Source organism: Camelus bactrianus, chromosome 2 (genome assembly GCF_048773025.1).
Source record: "Camelus bactrianus isolate YW-2024 breed Bactrian camel chromosome 2, ASM4877302v1, whole genome shotgun sequence".
Classification (NCBI taxonomy): domain Eukaryota; kingdom Metazoa; phylum Chordata; class Mammalia; order Artiodactyla; family Camelidae; genus Camelus; species Camelus bactrianus.
Genome location: NC_133540.1, coordinates 33,933,646 through 33,956,821, shown reverse-complemented (window position 1 = coordinate 33,956,821; position 23,176 = coordinate 33,933,646). Strand labels below are relative to the sequence as shown.

The 23,176-nt window shown below is 39.5% G+C and overlaps 1 long non-coding RNA gene across 1 annotated transcript in view; it reads left to right on the top strand.

Moving 5' to 3' along the window:
* The first annotated feature begins 3,521 nt into the window (after positions 1–3,521).
* LOC123616711 (uncharacterized) overlaps positions 3,522–23,176 on the top strand; it is a 46,255-nt gene continuing 26,600 nt past the window's right edge. Inside the window, exons 1-2 of the long non-coding RNA XR_006724716.2 lie at positions 3,522–10,958; positions 14,950–15,057. This is a non-coding gene — a long non-coding RNA (uncharacterized LOC123616711). The remainder of the gene's footprint in view (positions 10,959–14,949; positions 15,058–23,176) is intronic.

Sequence of the window (23,176 nt, the reverse complement as noted above, 5' to 3'; positions counted from 1 at the left end):
AAATTCAAAATATGTCCTGAACTTCATAAAATCATAGAAAACCAGGGCTGTAAATAATCACAAAAGCAGAGAAGCTCATCAAAATGAACAGGCTTTGTAGTTGGACAAACTTGGGTTAAAATCCCAACTCCCTGACTCACTTGCTGTGTAGCTGCCTTTTAGTTATTTAACCTTAATATTTTAAAAATACATAAACATGGTTAGAAATTTATAAATAAAATTGAAACAATGAAGTTTTTTAGAGCTAGAAAGGGCTTCAGGCAGTGAATAGATACTCTGAAGTGTCAAGTTACAGCTCTTCTCTGTGTTGCCTTGATGCTCACACAGTAGGAAAGCTGAGGAGGAGAGGAATTAAGTAGGGAGAGGATCTGCACTGTCTCCAAGCCTGAGACCCAAGAGTTACAGCCAGGTGGACCTCCTTCCTAAAGGTCAATCATAAGGTCCCTGACAGAGGGAGGGATCCACTGTGAAAGTCACGTTGTGTGTGCTTTATTGTCCGAAAATAATAGTATAATTTAAAAACACATGATAGGGGTGTATATAGCTCAACGGTAAAGTGCATGCTTAGCATGTACGAAGTCCTGGGTTCAATCCCCAGTACCTCCATTTAAAAAACGTATATACATGATAAAATCATGTTAAAATAAATGGACCCCAGATCCAATATTTTTGTTACTAGAAGTAGCATTGCAATAATTACCAATAAAACAATTTCAAAAGGTCAGAAAGTCAGAGTGAGGGTAATTAATGTTCAGACAGGTCATATGCTTACAAATTAGTTCTGCTTTTAGGGATAGTTTTAATGCTGAAATCATTTATAAACTGTTAAAATTACATTCTTATATTTCAAAAAATGGAAAATATTATAAAAATTAGAGGACATTTTAAAAAAGAACTTAAGAAAGGATAAAGAAGAGACCACTTGTATTTTTTTATTTGTCAGTCCTCCAGGGTGGTATTCATAAAATGCAGTAAGTGGCATTTCCATCATTTATTCATTTATAGTGATCAAGTAATGCTTATAAATTAAAACAAATTATTTTAAAACTTTTGAAATTTGTTTCAAAATGATGCATATAAGCAAATTTGCAGTAGAACAGCCTATTTAGTTGAGAAGTCACTGGTGCATTGGGAAGAGTAAAGGATTTGGGGTCATGCATATCTGAGCTTGAGATCCATCTGCACTGGTTATGAGAGCTCGAGTGGGTTGTTTAACTTCAAATACTGGCTTTGAACATCAGTATTTCAATCTGTAAAATGGGAATTCATAGAATGTTAGGATGTCATGAGAAGAGTTATTTTATGTTCAGTGCCTGGCTTTTGATATACGCAGGTTTTTTTTTTTTTAAATTGTCTGAAAAACATCATCACTGAGTATTTTTTTAAGGAGTAGTAGTAAGAGGTAGTCAATACATGTCTCAAAGTTAACATAAAGATGCAATTTTAAAGTAAAACAAATGTCTCTAAACTAATAGTCTCTAACCCAACAGGCTTTAAACATAATGAGGATATTATTTTAAAATAAAAAGAATTTCTTCCAAAGTGATTTTGAAAAGCTTTCTCTAACACATTAGATTTCTAAGAGAACTGAACACAATGGATGATTCATATTCTTACAAATACAACATATTAGAGTAATGAAGAATTTCAAAGAGATACACTTTTCCTTCCTGCCTGAGTTCAACTGTTTCATATTTTTATTAATTTTTCTGGTCAAGACCAAGGGTACATTTTTTAAAAGCATAAAACATCCTATTAAAAAAATGTAGTAAAACTACCCTGAATGTGATTGAAGTTTATATACTGAGTCACTCAGAAGAGTGAAGAAGGGTTTTACAATGTTAAAAAAAAAAAAGTGGTAATACCAATCCAAAATATTTGGGAAATGTTCCAGATTATGAAATATTCATGTAGTGTAACAATGTACTTGAGGCATGAAACTTAATTTTTGAAAACGTCTGCACATAAAAATGCTTGTGAACTGCATTCTTACTGCTTTTCTTGCTGACAGGATGTATTTATTGGACTCACACAACCAATATGCACCTTCTTCCCCAGGGGAGAGCTTTCCCCCGGACTTCGGCTGCAAGTGATTCTTCCGCGGTGGCAGCATCTCTAATGTTAGAGATGGGGTTCTCTTTCGGAGGGGCGTGCAACACAGTAATTTTTCATCCCTAATTAGGATAGAGGGAGGGTCCTGGGCTTTATCACTGTCATAGTTCTTTTAAAATCTTTGACTCGTAAGTAAATTAGCCTGGTGTAGAAAAAGCCCCACCCTTCTCATTTTTCCAGTGAAGTTAACAATGGTGGTAATAATCATGATAATAATGAGGAGGTGGGGGAAGAAAGGAGGAAAAAGAGGAAGAGGAGAAGGAGGGAGAGATGGCCAAGAGTCAGCGTACCCACTGACTTTTCAAAAGTCACCTTGAGGATAAAATCTCAAAACTTCTGCGGCATGACAATTGCCTGAGAGCTCTATTTTTGAAGTGCAGATTTCTGGGTTCCACCCTGAGATGTTCCGATTCAGTGTATCTGAAGTAGGGCCTAGGAATCTGTAGTTAAAATATAAATCCCCAAGTCTGTAGACAGCCCCTTGAGAAATGCTGCTTGGTATATTTTAGGAGTGAGAGTGTGTGTCTCCAGGCAGCTCTTGGAGGCAGCCACAGACAGCTGTCTATAGTTCTGGCTCTGCTCACCTTGTATCCATGAACCTCTCGGCCATCCTGCACTCTTTCTCTTAATGGCATCCATGCAAGGGTAGGTGTGGAGCTGTCTATATGTTCCCCTTACTGCCCACTCCCTGTTCACACAACGCTAATGTAGAAGGGGTCTCAGACTTCAATGAAGGGCTTGGGTCTGCTGAGGGAAGCTAATACACAGGATGGAAAAACAAAGCCATGTGGTTTATAAGATGCCCAGTAACTCTTTCCCGAGAGAAAAGAACACCCATCAAAATTAACCCTCTCTCAAGGGTACCATTGTAGACGGACCCCAGTTCCTAGCCCCTGTCCTTTTTCAGACTTCCTCAGAATGTCCCAGAACTCTTGCAGGGAACATCCACATCTCTCCCACAGGGATTTTGTTGCCTGATGGTTCACTCCTCCCCCTTTATCTAGCACTCCTGAAGACATAGTGTCCCCGGAAGAACATTCTTAGTTTCTGAAATTGGAGCACAACTTAGCCTCATCAGGAGGGTGTGGGTGAGGGGGGCTCTTCCTACAGTGAGACAGAATGTGCAGCGTCAGCTTTGACACTTCAGGTCTTGGCTCCTTTAAAATGTCCCAAAGCAGTTTTAGGTGCAGAGTGATGACTGTGTCTAGTTAGTCAGTGCATGCATACACACCACAAACACCATGCAGGCTCAAGCCCACACCTGGCTCACCAAGATAAACATGTTAATTCATGCAGACATTACAGTCTAGATTCTAGATCCATAGTAAGAAAGAAAAAAAATCCTGTAAGCACTATGATCTGCACAAGATGACCAACCACAATGAAAATGACATGTGGGATAATGCCAGTCCCGTCTTTGGTTAGCCTTCATCAGGAGGCTGATCACCATTGGAAGCATATAAGAAATGGTGCTCACTACTGAGCCATCTGCTCACAGAGACTAACATACAGATCCAGAGGAAACTTTAAAATTACACATCAGAGGACATTTCTGGGTTTGTTGTGAGTGCAAGAGATACAATATGAAGATTAGTAATCTTCCCATAGAAAGCAGTTCTCCAGGGGTTGAAGTTTGGAGGTGTTTAGTTTATACTTCCACTGCTAGTTATAAACACTTTACATTTTCTTAGTCTTTTAAATTTTATTTTTGTTGGTTTAATATTATTTTAAAATCAACATGCAGTAAAATTGACCTTTATTTTCAATGTAGAGATCTATGAATTTTAACACATGTACAAATTTGTGTAATCAACAGCATCATCAGGACACAGAGCAGTTCCATCACCTCAAAATCTGCCTCATGCTCCACCTTTGTAGTCACACCCTCCTCCCCACCCAACGCCAGGCACCATTGATCTATTCTTTGTCATATAGTTTTGTCTTTTTGAAAATGTCATATAAATGGAATAATGCATTATGTACTCTTTTGAGATGGGCTCTTTCATCCAGGTTTTTGAAGGGGGTCAGTGATTTGTTTTTCACTGCTGGATAGTATTCCATTTTGGACATAACACTGTTTATCCATGAAGGACATTTTGATCAGTTCCACATTTTAGCCGTTATGAATAGAGTTGCTATGAACATTTGTGTGTAGATCTTTGTTTGCATACAAGTTTTCATTTCTTTTAGGTAAGTACATGGGAATAGGATTGCTAGATCACATTGGAAGCATATGTTTGAATTTATAAGAAACTGCCAAATTGTTTACCAGAATAACAGTACCATTTTGCATTTTCACCAGCAGTGTATGAGAGTTCCATACTCCCCATGGCAGCTCTAGGTATTGCCAGTATTCTTTATTTTAGCCACTCTAGTAAGTATATAGTGGTATCTCATTGTTATTCTAATCATTATTTCCCTCTTGTCTGTAGATACAGTTCTTTTCTTCTGTAATATTTTTGTGTATATCTTTCATTGCAAGTCTTGCATTGTTCATCTCAGGACACCACTCAAGAATGAGTGAGGCCCTGGGCACAGAAAGATGAATAAAGCATAGTTCCTGCCCTCAGGAAACTCACAATATGGTGGTAGGTGCAAATGCTGATCATGATAGTATACAGATATGTACATAATGTAAGTTAAAAACAGAATTATTAAAAACTGACTCCACAAGTCTAAAATTTTTCCTATAGAGTTAAAAAATATTGGTCATTATCTCTGTTGTCCACTACACACATACATGTAATTATTATTTACAGACAGTTGAAAATTAAAAACAGGAGGAGTTAGAGAGAGGGAGAAAGAGAATTATTTCCCAAGTTTAAAAACACTTAGAAGTTAGATTTTCATTAAATTAAAATTTATTTGCAAATAAATTTAGGTAAAACTCTACTGACTGTAAAACCTCAACCATTAAAATTGGCTTGGTCTTGGACCAATGGAACAGAATAGAGAACCCAGAAATGAACCCACAAACTTTTGGTCAACTAATCTTCGACAAAGGAGGCAAGAATATACAATGGAATAAAGACAGTCTCTTCAGCAAATGGTGTTGGGAAAACTGGACAGCAGCATGTAAAACAATGAAGGTGGAACACCCCCTTACACCATACACAAAAATAAACTCAAAATGGATCAAAGACTTAAACATAAGACAAATACAATAAACCTCCTAGAAGAAAATACAGGCAAACCATTATCTGACATACATCTCAAAAATGTTCTCCTAGGACAGTCTACCCAAGGAACAGAGATAAAAGCAAGAATAAACAAATGGGACCTAATTAAACTTACAAGCTTCTGCACAGCAAAGGAAACCATAAGTAAGACAAAACAACAACCTACAGAATGGGAGAAAACTTTTGCAAAAGGGGAAACTGACAAAGGCTTGATCTCCAGAATATGTGAGCAGCTTATAAGACTTAATAAGAAAAAACAAACAACCCAATCCAAAAATGGGCAGAAGACCTAAACAAGCAATTCTCCAAGGAAGACATACAAATGATCAATAGGCACATGAAAAAATGCTCAGTATCACTAATTATCAGAGAAATGCAAATCAAACCTACAATGAGATATCACCTCACACCAGTCAGAATGGCCATCATTCAAAAGTCCCCAAATGGCAAATGCTGGAGAGGCTGTGGAGAAAAGGGAGCCCTCTTACACTGCTGGTGGGAATGCAGTTTGGTGCAGCCACTGTGGAAAACAGTATGGAGATTCCTCAAAAGACTAGGAATAGACTTACCATATGACCCAGTAATCCCACTCCTGGGCATTTATCCAGAAGGAATCCTACTTCAGAAAGACACCTGCACCCCAATGTTCATAGCAGCACTATTTACAATAGCCAAGACATGGAAACAGCCTAAATATCCATCAACAGATGTCTGGATAAAGAAGAGGTGGTATATTTATACAATGGAATACTATTCAGCCATAAAAAATGACAAGGCCATAACACCATTGCAGCAACATGGATGTTCCTGGAGAATGTCATTCTATGTGAAATAAGCCAGAAAGAGAAAGAAAAATACCATATGAGATCGCTTATATGTGGAATCTTAAAAAAAAAAAAAAAAGAACATAAATACAAAACAGAAACAGACTCATAGACATAGAATACAAACTTGTGGTTGCCAGAGGGGAGGAAGGTCATAAGGGACAGACTGGGAGTTTGAAATTTGTACATACTGACAGGCATATGTAGAATAGATAAATAACATTATACTGTATAGCACAGGGAAATATATACAAGATCTTGTGGTAGCTCACAGTGAAAGAGAATGCGACAATGAATATATGTATGTTCATGTATAACTGAAAAATTGTGCTCTACACTGTAAATTGACATAGCATTGTAAACTGACTGTAACTCAAAAAAAAAAAATTGGCTTAGTCTTAAGCCCAAAAGAAATAGACTCATTTTGAAAGATACCAAGCCATGTCCAAGCCATGTGACCTAATGCCAATCAGTGTCTGAGAGCTGTTCTGTTGTGTATAAAAAGAGAAAAATGAAAATATTTGAAACATGTATTGCTGCTTGCCCACACAAGAATACCCTGAACTATGAGTACTATGTTAGAATCACCTTGTACATACATCGCACACACATACAGGTATTGCCAGGTACATATCCCAGCTAAGGGCTCACTTTCCCCATAGTGTCCCAGTGGTGATGTCTGTGATACTTCATCTCTACTTGCCACTCCTTCCTCTCAAACCTTCTCTTCCTCTGACCTGTCAATCTTGCCACCAACTCTGTTGATCACTGCCCGCTCTGCCTCTGAAATAGGCCCATGGCCAGGATTGGCTGCACTAATATAACTCAAGTTTCTGCCCTGGGCTCATACTACTGCTCGTTTTTGTCCAGTCCCTGTTGTGCCTTACTCTGAACTCTTGGGGGAAATATTGGAAATACGGGCAGTAACAATACGAGAGGAGAGGGGAGGAAAGGAGACATCTCAGCCACTACCTATTATCATTTCTTCCCCTTATCCTGTATCTCAGCTTGTAAATCTTGCCCCTAATCACTCCTCTTTCCCCATCAGAATACCTAACCTGACTCTCCACCCCACAGCTGCATCAGAGCTCCAATCCCAACTCTTATCACAAAGAAGCATGAGTTGTCTGTAGAAGGTGCAGTGATGGATGGTGTTGACTTGGGGTGGTGGTAGGATATGGAAACTGATAAGAGAAGAAAGGAAAAAAATAGGAGAAGGAAAAGCTTGTTCTTTCATAATCTCCTGGGATTCATTTCAATGTATATATTTTATCTCATTCCTTGAGGCCCTACCTCCATTCTCTAGGCCTATAGAGATTACCAGTCCCATGTTCACAGCTTGTAAACCAGTTACCCTAGCCTCCTTGTTCTAAATCCCATGTTCCTAGATACCATGTATAGCAACATCCTGAACATCTAACACAATGTCTGGCACATGACTGCTTGGGGGACAATTGAATGAACCAAGACTTGAAATACCTGAGTTCTTACTCTAGTTGCCTACCAAGAGAGCCTGACCATATTACAGGATCGCTGTTAAGGTGGGTTGTCCTTGAAATCCTCAGTGTTAGTCAAGACCCTATTTTTCTAGAGAAGTCCTGTTGTTCATGGAAGCTAGGCTTTGAAAAAAGCAGACTTTCTCGAGACATGTAAGATGAATGTTTTTGAGGCTGAGAGTACAAAAACTGATAGGATGGAGACTGTCATGGGGCTCTTCCAAGACAAAATTCTCCATCAAGCTAAGTTTATTTGGGAGGAAATTTACCTTCTTCCATTTCCACTCCATGCTGCTCTTTGACAGAGTTGGCAAGACCTTATTCCAAAGAATCTCCTTATCTGCACTTCTGCCCATCAGCATTTTAGCAATACTCATCCTATGATCTCAGAGCTCTTTGTATTCTCAGCTTTCACTGAAGCCACAGTATAGCAGTAAACAATACTTTGTTAATGTATTCCAGACACTATTCTGCCTAAGGACACTAATGACCTTTTTAAAAAGATCGGAATCATTTTAAGTTATTTATCAAGCCTTTATTTTTTTTAAGTAAGATATAATTTACTTACAGTGAAGCGTACAGATCTTAAGTAAATAGTTGGATCAAATTTGATACATACAAGGAAGCCTATATCCTATCAAGATATAAAACATTTCTATCGCCCCAGAAAGTTGCATCGTGCCCCTCTCAGTCAGTCTTCCTTGCAGAGGCGAACATTGTTCTTTCTTTCTTCTTCTTCATATTATCATTGATTATTTTCTATTTGACCTGTTTTAGAACATATCATAAACAGAATCATACCCCACATATATTTCTTGTGCCTGACTTCTTTTACTCAGTATTCTGTATTTGAGACTTAATATTCATAGAATACTGAGTAGTCTGTTCCTTTTTGTTACTAAGTAATATTCCATTATATGAATATTCCACAGTTTGTTTATCGATTCTCCCATGGATAGACACCTGGGCATACAGTTTTTGACAGTTATGAATAGAGTTGGTATGAAAATTTATTTAGAAGGTTGTCTGTAGGCGTATGTTTTCATTTTTCTTAATAAACAACTAGGAGGCGAATGCTGGGTCGTAGGATAGATGTATGTTTTACTGCTCAAGAAACTGGCAAACAGTTTTATAAAGCAGTTTTAACATTTTACGCCCACACCAGCAGTACATAAGCATTCCAGATGGTCTGCATATCCACTAGAATTTAGTATTTTCAGTCTTTTAAACTTGCTATTACTTGATATAATTTGCTATCCTTTTGCCATTTTAATTTACTTTTACAGAGTAATGATGCTGAACCCATTTTCATACTCCTGTTGCAGCTTCCCGGTCTACAGGGATGTTCGTGCATTTAGGAGCAAATTGGCTCGGCTGATACCTCTGCTGTTCTCCGACGAATCCTTTGTTAATTGCTTCCCAGCCTCTTTCTGCTCCCTCCTTCTGCCATGTTCAGGGCAGATCTCCCTTGCTGTAGCCATTCTGTGGTAGAGCCTTGGCCTGTGGTTTTCTCAGTGCTTCTCATTGTCTAAGATTTCTCTCTCTCTCCCTCTTTTTTTTTTTTTTAATGTGACTACGTAGTCACTAGTCTTTTTAAAAATTATTTCTAGAATTTTGTATAGGCAGGGAGACTGCGCTGTGTTCTTTCCAGGAGATGGACTGATGAGAGATGTGCTGCTTAATGAAGAGCCTTTGCAGGGGTTTTTCTGGACTAAACTGCGACCGTTCTTCCCTGGTGTCACCAGCCACCAGAACACTGCTCTGCAACTTAGTCTATGTTCTGAGCTATTTGTAGCTTCAAAAAGCACCAAAATACAGGGTCAACCATTGTGTCCTATATATATATCCTGCCTGCTGTTATTTTCTATTTAAAGGATGTGTTTGGTATGTTTCGTATCAATGTTCTCAGGTTTTCACAGACTCACCCAGATCTTATATTCCTTTCTATACTCCCCTTCACAGAAGGCAGACATTCCTTACGGGAAGTTAGAGGGGAAGGGGCACTTATCCATACTCTCTGGAAATAATAGGTACAATTGCCTGTGCAACATACTTTGTCAAACAGTGCTGGGCTAAGGTGAAAACACATTTGCTTACAGCTAAATTTCTGGTTCAGTGCTTTTTGACAAACTCATTCATAATGGAAAACAAATGTGTTTTAACTATGAAACAAAGGGGGAAGTTACAAACTCTTCCCCTAATTAAAGAACGGTTATCAAGCATGTGGTGTTTTTCACTGTAAATAAATCTAGAAGATACCTTACTGAGCTGTGTTCGTTTGGCCCTGCATATCTTGGGTGAATTTGTCTGTGACAGATAAGGAAAAGTTATGTATATGACTAAAGTGAGAGACTTTCTTTTTTTTTCTTTTTTCTTTTTTAACATAATGATAATCATGATCTCTTCTCATTAACATTCCTACAAACTTCAAACATACTGTGAGATTCTGTTCCACTTCATCAGAGTTTTTCTACACATGGAAGGGTCTTTGAAGTTAATTGGAGCCCTCCACGTTGAAGCAAGATGAGGGTAAAATGTGGAAGTGAGGCCTGGCGTCCGCTAGGGAACTTGTGATAACCCCCATGGCAGGCCCAGCACATTCTAATCACCCCCCCAAGGGCTCTGCTTGCTGGTGAGGCCTGAAGGACACTGTGTCACAAAGACAGCAGAGCAGTCAGCTGCTGGGGATAATCACAACGATCTAAATGTGAAAAGTAGATTTTTTTTTGTTCTTCCTATGAGTTTAATAGCCCTGAATTTTGGACCTGGAAATAGAAATCAGAGGGATTTTATTCACATTTAACCTACCAAAGAAATGATACCCATTAAAACAGTGATACAAAGTTCTAAATTATTGGTGAGCCCATCTATCCTTTTCAGAATTAAATATTTACTCAGATATTATCACATGTTCCTTTGAAATACTGTAGCCTCTGACAACTAGCGTAGCTTCCTAATTGTTTTAGGTCCTGCTTGTTGATCAGTAGTTTTACATGGACGGATGCTGCCTCGCTATAAAACAGGAAGGTTTCTTTCAGCTTAGGCAATTCACTCATTAATTCTTCAACAATAATTTACTGAGCAAGTAATATGTTCTGAGCACTGTGTTAGTCACTGGGGATTCCATGGTGAACAAAGTACAAACAAAGCTTCTAGGCTATCGCCTTGACTGTGGCTATATTCTTGATCAGAAGTTATACTGTGGCAATTTTGAGTGATAAAATATGTTTTCTAACACTGGAATTATTAAAGTCCAATTTCTTTTTATTATTATTAATTTATAGTGCTATTATTGTGAAGAACCTTTCTTACATTATCTCATTTGATTCTTTCAGCCAACCTATGAGGTAAGTGTCTGTCTTCATTTTTAGCTGCTTGAGAAATGGAAATTTAAAGGGTTGAACATCTTCTTGTCCAGGGTCAAATAGTGAGTGGAGAGCTCAACCCCAGGTCTGCCTCAGAAGTTTAAAAACAGCAGGCTCTAAAGGTCTTTAAAATGAGAAGCATAATTTGCATGTAATATCCAGAATCTTACTGCAACTGCAAGGAAAAAACTCTCAGAATCTCCCTTTCTTCTGGACAATCAGGGACCCACATTCAGCAGTGTGTGAAAAGACTCGTAGCACCAAGGTACACGTTTTCTTTTCTTAAGCATTTGATGAAGCATTGCTTTGGGTTTCATTTCTCTTTGAACATTCTGTGATGGGCATTGTAGAAAATAGATGCTGATCAGGGCGCGTGTAAGTGGATGCCACGCTGACATGTGCTTTTCTCCTCCGCATGGCCACGTGCTCTGCCCTGATCTCTTCCTCCACTGCTGGGTCTGCCCGTCCCCTTCTCCACAGTCCACGTGGTCTCACCTCTGCCCGCAAAGTGCCTTCATTCACGTGTGTAAATGTTAAGAGAGCTGAAAGTTGTAAATGATGTTGAAGAAAACCCTGAGCATCCATTTCTGGATATGAAGTTAGATCGAGTCATTGTTAAAGTTGTAAGACTGTGGGGAGTCTACTTGCAAGAGTGGCTAAGGAGAATTTACATTCGAAATGATTTCCTGAAAACTTATCCTGAAGACAAGTCAGAGACAGGAAGATTCTCTGAGAACCCGGCCCATGCAAAATTCATATATTCCGTGTACCTCAGGGCAGTATATTGCTTTTAAACTCCTATACTTGAATTTTTTTTCCTCTGCTGTTAAAATTTGCACCTTTGAATAAATAGCACATGATTATAAAGTACTGATATTCTAGGCAGAAATTTTGCTTTAAATGTGAACATGCAGGATAAGATCCAGTTGAGTATCTGCTAACGTAAATATCAAGGTCATAAGTCTGCCTGTTTGTCCAGTGGGCCCAAGACAAACTGCTGTCCCACCAGCAGGTGGTGAGTTTGGCAGTATGATCACCTTATTTTCTGGAGGGAAAAATAGAGTCATCTCTTTCGTGGGCTAATGCGATGTGCCATTAAACGGACTATTCACAGCCACTCTGAAATCCCCCTACTCTGCTCTGAAACCTCAAGCAAAGTGATCTTTTCCACACAAAATCTGTCTGGTTCTCCGAGACTCAGTCAGATTTCACTCTTAAGGTACAGGATAGGGAAGTCTCTATCCTGAAATCTCAGTTGAAATTTTACATAAAACTGTTTCCTTATGTGATACTCTGTTTCCTCCTTATTCTTTATTCTTAATTATTCTGAAATCTCTGTAAGTTGAGGCCAAGATGGTTTTGTTTTTTTACAGTTGATGCCTAACAGAACACCTAGCATGTATTAAGGACTTAATAAGTATCTACCAAATAAGTGAGTAAATTAGGAAAAAGAACTGATGAAATGTGCTTGTGTCTTTTCTAAATTTGAAAGATTTTGTAGCCTAGGAGCTGTTAGAAGAAGTTACTGAGTACGCAGCAATCACCACGTCACACACTTGTGTACACCGTCTAATTCAATCCTTATGACAGCCTGAAAAAGTTATTCTTGTCCCTGCTTCACAGATGAGAAAGCAGGTTAAGATCGATCACACAGCTGGAAAGCAGTAGAACCAGTCTTCCTGCTGCGGCCTGTCTAAGACCACGCTAACTCCCACACGGTACCATCTCCCACCCGTTGTTAGATCAGGAGGCGTCTGAGAGTTTTCACAATGTGGGAGAAATAATAATGTTAATTTAAAAATAAAAACGTCAAGATTCGAAACTGGTCCAGATACTTCAGGAGGAGGTATGAGCCCTAGATTGATGGCCAACCTGGTGAACTGATCTGTGCCTTAATCTCCTGTCAGCTGTCATAATCCCCTACAGTACGTCCAGCGTCCTCCTTCACCTGTGAGTCAGGGAAATACAGTCACGTTTTGCTGAGACAGCCCCAGTCTACATCTGTGGTCTTGGTGAGGCTGCTAACAGCATCCCCTTTTGCTGTCAGAAGTGTTACCCTTTAGATGGCCCATCTCACCATCTTACCTTTCAGGGCTCCCTTGGCCTCTGCCTTCCCAGAGTCTACTGTGGTTACGTTGCTTAGGGCCCGAACTGTGGTGTTTCACTTGCTAGGAACTTTGTCTTTCCTGACACTCTTTACCGAAGTTGCTTTCCCCAAAATCGTTGCTCTCAGGCCTTACCCTCTCCTGCCAACTACTCTGCGTCATGCTCTGCATGACTTCCAGTTCCATCCCTCACAGGGGACACAGGTATAATGGAAATGAAGCTCATTAGCTACACAGATATTTTTTAAATCCAGAGTAAATTGGTCCTTCTCATTATGACATAGCAACTCATCTGACCCTTACATCTCTTATGATTTTACTTAGTATCTTCCAGAAAATATAAGGAAGGCATTTATTTTATTAGAATTTCAGAAATGTTTGGTCAGACTAAAAATGTCTTTATTATTTTAAAGAGAAAATTATACATCCGGTGATACTATTACTTTTCCAAAGAGACTGTATTGTTGGATGGGATAAAACTGTAATGAGTTTATACTTGAAAAACATGGATTTTTAAAAAATAACCAAAATTCTCTGTCACTTCAAAGGACATGTCATTTTTCTTACTGGCTACTTTATAGTTATCATGAAAAATAACAGAGACCCGAAAGAACCATTTTTCTCCTAAATTTCTTAGCGTTTTCTATTCCGTTCCCCCAGGACAAATTTGAGGATTTAAAAAAATTAGATTAACACTTTTTAAATTAAATCACTTTTCAAAATGGAGTGTAAAATTCCTCCTATTGTTTAAAAATCCAACTATGATTTTTAAAAAAGAAACAAAGCCAAAAATCATCGGTTCAGGTTTCTCTATTCCGATAAGATGGTTCAGAAGAGAGACATGAGAGGGACATGAAGAAGGGAGGGAGAAGCAGGTTAAAAAGGCAGCATATGCCTAATTCTGTGCCTTCCTCCTAATGCTAAAAATTCAGAAGTGTGCCCCTTACTGTTTGTTAACTGCACAGTCAGTTAAGACTTGGTATAGTCCAGGTCAGCGGCTTTCCAACATCACCAGAATCACCTAGGAACTTGTGGGAAATGCAAATTTTTAAGCCCCACCCTAGACCAACTGAGTCAGCAACTCTGGGACTGGGGTTTAGCAACCTGCTCGCTAACAAGCACTCCAGGTGACTCGTTTCAGAATGAAGCTTCCAACCTAGGTACGGTAGCCAAGGTATAGGAAACCATAAAAATACTTGGTATTCTCAAAAAAACTTAGAATCTAGTTGGAGAAAAATGCTAATTGGGTGAAAAGGGCATTCATGATTCGAGCACAGCCAAATGCCACCTGCAGAGTGCACAGGATCATAGACAGAAAGATCCTGTCTGGTGGGTGAGAAAGGTGACATTTGATGTGCTTTTTTAAAACACCTCTATTGTGGTATGATTCCTGTATAGTAAACTACACATATTTCAGATGAACAATATGATGAATTTTGGTAGATGTATATACCAACAAAACCACCACCACAATCAAGATAGCCAGCATTTCCGTCACTCCCCAAGAGGTGCAAATTTCAAACTCCCGATTTATCCCTTCCCACCCCCTTTACTCCCTGGTTACCATAATTTTGCTCTCTATGTCTGTGAGTCTGTTTCTGTTTTGTAGCCAAGTTGATTTGTGTCCTTTTTTAGATTTAACATGGGTTTTTTTGTGGCTGAGACTAGCTGTTCACAAGCACCCTGCTTCCTTTCTTCCTTGGCTTATAACAAGGCTATATTCCCAGCTTCCTTTACTGTTATGCGAGGCCAAAAGACTAACTTTTCTCAATGGAACACGAGCAGCCGTGATGCATGTCGTTTCTGAGCCACGGCTCTTTAGAGGTGGATGTTTTCACTCTTTGAACTCTCTCTTTATCCTTCCACAGGCTGCAGGCAGATGGAAATGTCAAGACTCTAGGAATGGTGGGCTCCCAAGATGGAAGAAGTTCAGTTTCCTGATTTATTACATCATAGAAACGTCTTTGAACTATTAAGTGAGTAATAAGCTAACCTCTGTGGAGTGTTAGCAATTATATATTTTGAGTCTATTTATATAGAAACTCAGTCTGCCCTCATAGATAGAATTATACTATAAAACTAGAAGTTAAAAAAAAAGATGTTATTTCACTGAGGGAGAAAATATTAGTAGATTTAAGGCGATATCACCCCCATGACTCTTTGCCCCATGACTATGGCAATAGTCAGACGTGGCTGTAGCATCCATGTGTGCCCATGTAGACAAACTGACTGGGTTTAGAGCATGGGGCAGGGAGGACTGAGCAGATCCTGAAATGCTGTGCAGTTCAGGATGCTTTGGTTGCATGTGACAGAATGGGGAGGGTGCTACTGGCATCTAGTGGGAAGAGGCTAGGGATGCTGGTAAACATCTTACAGTGCACAGGACTCACAAAAAGAGTGATCTGGCCCCAAATGTCAGTAGTGCTGAGGGGGAGAAACCCTGCTCAAAGGTATGAATCAAACATATTTTGGAAATCGCCCTGTAACGGATAGTCAGTTATTCAGACATCGCCTAGGACTTCGGGGATTCTTAAAGACAAGTTGCTTAATAATAGCAAACGCTCAGAGACTAGATCTTAACTCTTTTGGGTAGATCTAGCTTTTGTGTAAACCTTCAAATAAGCCGTTCCAAGCTTTGAAGCCCCAAGACAAGGGACCTGTGAGGCTCCCCTCACTAGCTGGCAGCTCTGTTGGTGATGTTGTACACAGGCAATGCCAGCCAGATGATTTTACCCTAATCAGGATTTGTATGAACATGACATTTTGTTTATTCTGTTGCCTTTTTGTTCTTCTGATTCATAAACAGCAATAGCAGAGCCGAACAATTATTCCTTCTTTTTGCAGACACAGATGTGCAAATGCATGGGGGCTTTCAATGAGGCCAGTGATGCCAAAACAATTCATATTATACCTCATCTACTTCACTCTAGGGTTTCAGACTACAGAAGTGTGCAAAACACTGTAACCCCCTATATTTATACTCAAATGGTCTTAGGAGTGGTCCCATGGCATCCTGTATAGGCACGCATTTTCAACACTTGTATTAAAATCATCAAAAGTGCTCTCCATAGGCCCAGATTAAAATTTTTTGACTCAACCGCAGTGGATAACCTCCCATTGGATAGTAAAAAATTCAAAGGTTTGATCTGAGAAGTTTCATTTCTTGTATTTCCAGTTCTCACTTTTCTGAAGATAGGAAAAAGGGTAACACTTCTCAACATTTAACTCCAATAGCTAAAAAATATGAAGTGTAAGCACTACACAATGCAGTGTGGTGGAGATGCTTTTCATCCTGTTACATAAGGTCAAGGTCAAACTTTCTGCAAAGAGCCAGATAGTAAGTTTCCGTCCTTATGGAGCAGATGGGCTCTTTCAAAACTCCTCAGCTCTGCTCTCGGACTGTGAAAGCAGCCACAGTCAGTATGTAAACGAATGACTATGACAGGGCTCATTCTTCATGTACCGACTCTGAAGTTCGAATTTTATATGATTTTCATGTGTCACAAAATATGATTCTTTTTATTTATTTTTCAACTATTTTTAAAATAGAAAAATCTGACTTTTCTACACAATGCTAAAAAAAAATCAGTAGAGTTATAGGGAGAAAAGACAGCTTGCAAACAGTATCATTTAATCTAACAGATCAGTAACTGAGTCGGTGCTCCATTCTTGGATGACAACTTAGCAGTGACATCATATAGGTGAACTGACACTTCTCGTTTTAGCTCCAGACTCATATCTAACTGCCTACATGACATTCCCACTAGAATGGGTCTCTGAATGATTCCTTTCAAAGATGGCAACAATAATTTCCCCCATGACTCTTTGCCCCATGACTATGGCGCTCTTCCCCATAAGAGCAACAGTCTGTTTCTCCTGCCCTTGAATCTGGACTGGTCTCTGCCTTGTTTTGACCAACAGAATGTGATAGAAGTCCAAAGTCCAGACACTGGTTTCAAGAAGACTTGCAGCTTCTACTTTCATTTTCTTAGACTGCTAGCCAGACAGATTGCCATGTAAGGAAACCAGGCTAGCTTACTGGAGGCTGAGGGACCAAGAGGAGGTGAACTAAGGTTTCCCAGGCAACAGCAAGGACCAGCTGCCAGATGTGTGAATGAACTCAGCTCATGTCTTCTAGACTATAAAATCCTCTAGCTGAATGCAGCCCCATGAGTGAGGTCAAGTGAGACCAACAAAAGAGCCAGCCGTACAGACATGTGAGAAATAACAATTGTGTTGTTTTGAGCTGTTAGGTTTTGGAGTGGCTTGTCATACAATAAAAGGTAACTGACACAGGCTGCAGGTACCTCACAATTTAAATATATCAAATAGAACTGTTTTAATCTCCCACCCAAATCTGACCCTCATCCTGAATTCTCCTTCTTCATGCTACCCACTTGCTCAAGCTAAAAATGTTGTGTCATCCTTATTTCCTCCACTTTTTCATATTCCCATACAATCCATCAGCAATTCCTATCAGCTTTCCCTCCAAAATACGTCTTAAATTTGTCCTTTTTATAACTTTGAATTTTTTTGACTACTGTGATCCTAAAACATCATCATCTCTTGCATGAATCCCCAAAATAGCCTTTTAGGGGATGTTTCTGTTTCTCCCTGTGGAACTCACTCTCCATATGCCAGCCAGGGTGAGCTTTTGAAGGCATCAATCAGATCAGGGCTCTTCTCTTTTTCATACCATCTGATGGCTTCCTGTCACCCATGCCCTAATATGCAAATCCTTTGTCGTGAGTTGGTCTCTACCAACCTCTGATCTCGTCTTGCATGAGAATATTCTCCTTTTAATTCCCTAACATGCAAGCTCCGTTAGCCACAGGATGTTTGCACTTGTAAGTTCCTGCATGGAATCCCCTTCTCTTAGCTCTTCTCAGCCTGGTTCTTTTCAGTTCCTATGGTTTCAGCTCAAGTCATCCTCAGAGAGGTGATTCTTGGCCACATGGCTCAAGGAGTCCCTCTTTGCAGCCAGAGTTCAATTGCAAACATCAAAAATTACTCTTGCCGTTTTAAATTGAAAGCCATTAGATACTTACTAAATTGTTGGAATGGCCAGAATAGGAGGCTCTATGCTGAGTCCCCAGATGATTATACAAACAACGTGCACCAACAGAACTGCTATTTCTGCATACTACAGAAACCAGGGGGTCAGGATGCACTGTCATAACTGCTGGCTGCAGGATCATACAGTCTTAACTACACATCTAGGAACTAGGTAGCCGGGGATGCCATTGTCACCTTCAGGAAAGTACCTGAGGTAAATGCTGGCTCAGGAGCCACTCTGCATCTGCTACATCCTTACCAGAAACATGTGTGCCAGTGGCCACCATCTCCCACTTGACTCGTGTCTGAGTTCAAGTTTTTCACGGGTACCAATGGTTGGTAGAACCTCTATCCCATCCAGAACTCTAGTTCAAGGGAGTCTAAAATGTAATTTACAATTGTAGGTCTCTGCAGCTAGAAGGTGTGGTGGAGGGAAGTTGAAGACATGCTGAGTCCATCAATCTGTCACCTCTGTCCTCCCTACCCTACTCCTGCTGCCTCCTCATGCTCCCTATTAATTCCTTCAAGAAACGTACCACAATTTAAAATCACACGTGTGTGTGTATGAAACTATATGGTGAAAGAAATCTGTCCATGAATGCAGGGACCTCATCTTGTTCATTGAAGCCTTAGAATGGTAACTGGCACATGCTAACTCCAACAAATCTTTTTGGAATGAGAAATGACTAATAAAATAAACAGACAAATAGATAAATAAATAAAGTCATTAAAATAATAGTCATTTTATGATGCAAACCCTCTGAGGGAGGGTGTCCTTATAAATGCCACTGCCCCCTCTGACATGGCCCTCCTGTCCTCAGGTTTAGCCCCAGCCTGCAAGCACTTCCCTCTCCAAGTCTCTCAATTTACAACCCCACCAGCATCTCCGTCCCTTCTCCTTGCAAGAAGACTCTCTCACTCCTCAGTGAAAGTCTTTTAGAGCATGGGAGCATCCCAGGCATGAGCTGGATATGGACTCTTGTTTACCTGTATTCCATTTTAAAGTCACGTGGGAGAGAAGGTTAAGATGAGGAGGGACTGACCAGTTCATGGACAAGAATGAATGTGGTACTCCCATCTCCGCTTCAGTCTTCCCAACAATGAGAGGTGTGGGCATTCTGGATCTTTACTGAGACCTATTTCCTTATCATATCTTTTAAATATAAGCATTACTTATCATCTTATTCAACAATATATTGAAGAAAGAATATTCCTCTATTTGAAGAACTCTGACCTTTCTCAATAGACTCCATAGTTCCTCATAATTGTACTGAAGGGTATCTGGTTCTTCCCTTCTTTCTCAGAAAATTAGTGTCATCAACCAAGAACTACACTGACTATTCACATCTTCTTTCTTTTATTACCAGGACATAATGATGGTTCTGATTGAATTCTTTTTTTTTTATTCAAGTATAGTTGATTTACAATGTTGTGTTCATTTCTGGTGTACAGCATAATGATTCAGTTATACATATATATATTCTTTTTCATTATAGGTTATTACAAGCTGTTGAATATAGTTCCCTGTGCTATATAGTAGGGCCTTGTTGTTTATCTATTTTATTCTTTTGATACATTCTTGTAAGTTTGTGGAGCTGGTAAAATTGTGGGGATAGGAGGAGTGGGGTGCTGCCGTTTCTTACAGAACACCAGTAGAGGAGGTCAGAGGGGAGTTTTATCTAGAGTGTATCCTCTGCAGACTGTTTTTGGCCATTGATCCCATAGCTCCTGGGATTCTGTTTATTCTGCAGTTTTCTCTAAATGAAGCAATGAGAGAAGTAAAAGCTGATGACCAGCCTCATGTCTGCATCTAATGTCCATTGGAGAAGTGAGTTAGTTACTCTGTATCCTCTTCCGTACCCTTAATCACAGGCCCTGTCTCATCGCAACATATTAGACAAAATACATTCTCTCTTCCCTTGACTCTCTGCTTAGTGTCCAATTTACATTAATCTAACCTTCTTAAACCTAATCTATGACTGTGGCCCTATCCTAGGCCATAGGAAAAGGAAACAGAGGTATAGTAACAAAGTAGACTATTCAGGAGAAGTCAAAGGGACCAAAGTTTCAAAGAAAGAAGATGGAAACATTGGAAGAACGAGCAAACTATTGTTGCTTCAGATTCAGGAGAAACAAAAACAGTTCTATATTTGTGCCTAAGTTATGGTCAATCCCAGTTTGCAAATAGGTTCAGACAAAAAATGAGTCCATAATTAGGGATAGGAAAGAAGGATCAAGATGAGAAGTTCACCTTTCTAATTGGAATATGATACAGAGATGAGGGTGATCATCTGTCCTGAGAGACTGAGTGAAAGAACTTTATGACGGATCTGATAGACGCACCTGAAAGAAAGAAAAAAAGTTGTTTAGAATTTCCAAACAAGCAGTGCACGTTCATTACTCTTGGTAAACTAGAGTTGCTGGCCAGAGATATCACTCCAACTTCATGTGAAAACAGGTTGAGTGCACGGAAAAGGTTCACGTCTCATGGTACCATTTTGGTGGACCAGGCCACGCTCTCACTGCTGGAAATTTAGCAAGGGAACTGTCGCTGCACCATGAGAAGCCGAAACCTGTGGCTTCCATTCTGCAAAAGCAGTCAGAGAGAGCAACAGGAATGAGAACTCCCAAGACTTAGGCTTTGGTCAAAGTGGGTAGATGTTAAAATAAATGTTGATCTTTGGGGTTAAAGGGAAACTCGGGAGCTTACTATACAAAACCAGGAAGAGTCCTTGAAGCTTTTAACCTTCTTTCCTGAGTCTAGAAGTCACACATATGAGGCTTTAAGTTTATTCTAAACTCTTCAGTCTGTGATGGACAATAATGTGGTTTCTGTTTTTGCTTGCTAGATTGCCTGTCTGTGTTTATTTGTGGGTTGCAGCTAACTGATCACACACCATATCTGTTCCATTGCGGTAGACCAGCACTATTTGCTTTGTTATTTTCCTGGAGGTTGTTTGTAAAGTGTTTCCAGACGTCAAACAAATGGGCTATTCCAAGCACTCTTGTTTTCTAAGCATTGAGTGCACCTCCTCCCATGACTTGGGTTGAAACTCAGATCTGTTGATTTAGGTGGCTGAAGTATTTAGATGGAAGATGGATGGATGGATGGATGGATAGATTAAAATAGATAGATAGATAGATACATACATACATACATTTATATCGATGATCTTATTTTTTAAATAATTTCTTTATGAAGTCTTGAGAACCAATTCCAGGGTTGTATATTAGAATAGAGTGGAGAAAAAGGCTAACGAGAGCAAAAGAACATAAAAGGGAGAGAGAGGCAGAGACCAAGAAACAGAGTGAAAGTCAGTTCATGTGGGTGACTATAACCTCTGGCAAGAGATCAGACAAACAAGTTCAACCCAAAGTCAATTTAACTTTATTGGACCACACTGTCTCAGGCAATTAGAAAAATATTTGTAAAACATCAGATGAGAAAAAGGAACGTGGAGCCCAATAATGCAAAACAATGTTTATAAGACAAAAATCATGAAGTGGGAAGAGTAAACACAATTATTCTATCAGCACCTCCTGTTCTTCTAAAGATTACTTTAACTTACATGGAGAGAACGCCTCCGAACAGCCAGAATAGTTTCTTTCTAGCAAGCTCCTACCCCCAAAGTAGTGAGTTTTAAGACCCAACCCCCACCAAAACAAAAAACCCTGAGGAGTTTTCAATTTTGAGAAACGGGAAATAATTACATCTTAGATTCCATGGGATTATTGTTAAACCCGCTAACACCAAGCCAAAACTGAAAGTAAAAATGGTCTCTCTAGTTCCTGTTCACCCTTCCATTTTACTTTAAGTGAGAAACGAATTGACAACACACACAAGTGAGAGTCCCAAAGCTGAGACTGTGATTATAAGCTTATTTGGAGAGATTGCACGCTGAAGCTCTTTATCCAAATGAGCTTTCAAGGGTCTTCATAGTTCATGTCAACTTAGCTCACCTCCATGTGGTATTGAAGAGTTTAGCTTGTTTTACTGACTCTTACAAATTGCAGCAGCTGAGTATCTCATGAAGCTAGAAAACATGATGTGATGTAATTTTTGCCATCGTCTGACACCCAGCACACACACACACACACACACTCACTCTGTGGTCTGCTTCTAACGCACGTTCAGTAAATTGTATTTCTTCATATCTTCCGTCTCCAAATTCCACCTTTCCACCAGGCCCACTCTCCTGCCAGAACTGTCCTTGTTATTACGGCTCCTTTAGCCTTATTTCATCCCTTCTAATCACCGAATCTCTTCCCGCTACTGAAAAAATTTCTTCATACAGCTTTCTACTCAGATCACAAAAATACAGTATCTGTGTGAAAACAAAATGATGTTGATGGTGTGGTCCTCCACGTCTGCCCTGAACGTTCCAGTAGATGGATCAAGCCTCAGATCAGTTCTGCTCCTCTGGGAAAGCCGTATGCATCACAATCCACGCCAGGTTCTCTTTGTTTAAAAAAGATACTATTATGAACTGCACATCTAGATATATTCCTTATATTGTGACTCTTAGAGAAATATTAGGTAATCAATATTCAGATTTTGAAGATTTCTAATACTAATTATGTTCTTGAGTCTGGGCGACTTCATTTGGAATCATCATTTGCTCTTTGAAATCCAATGAGCTTCGTGACTTTTTGAAAATGTTTTTAAAGGAGAGAGAACCATTCTGTATGTGTTTACTATAACCATGTATAACAATTAGTAAGAAAATGTGGAGACTAACAGGAGAAATGGCTACATGCCTATAGGGAGAGAATACTGGAAATACAGAAATATCAACGATAGATGAGAAGTTGACATCCATAAATCTGTGTGTGTGTGTGTGTGTGTGTGTGTTTATCCATGAGTGTGCTTGTGTGTGTGTGAGTGTGTTCTCTTCTGTATCATTCTGCTTTAACTGGTTTTAGAATTCAAGGTATTTATTATGCCCCTCAGCCAAAACAGTGGAAGAAGGAAGCTTCCATGGGCATCTGATCACTTTGTAAGTACTATTATTGAATCAGTGTTCTTGGAAGAGACTGATG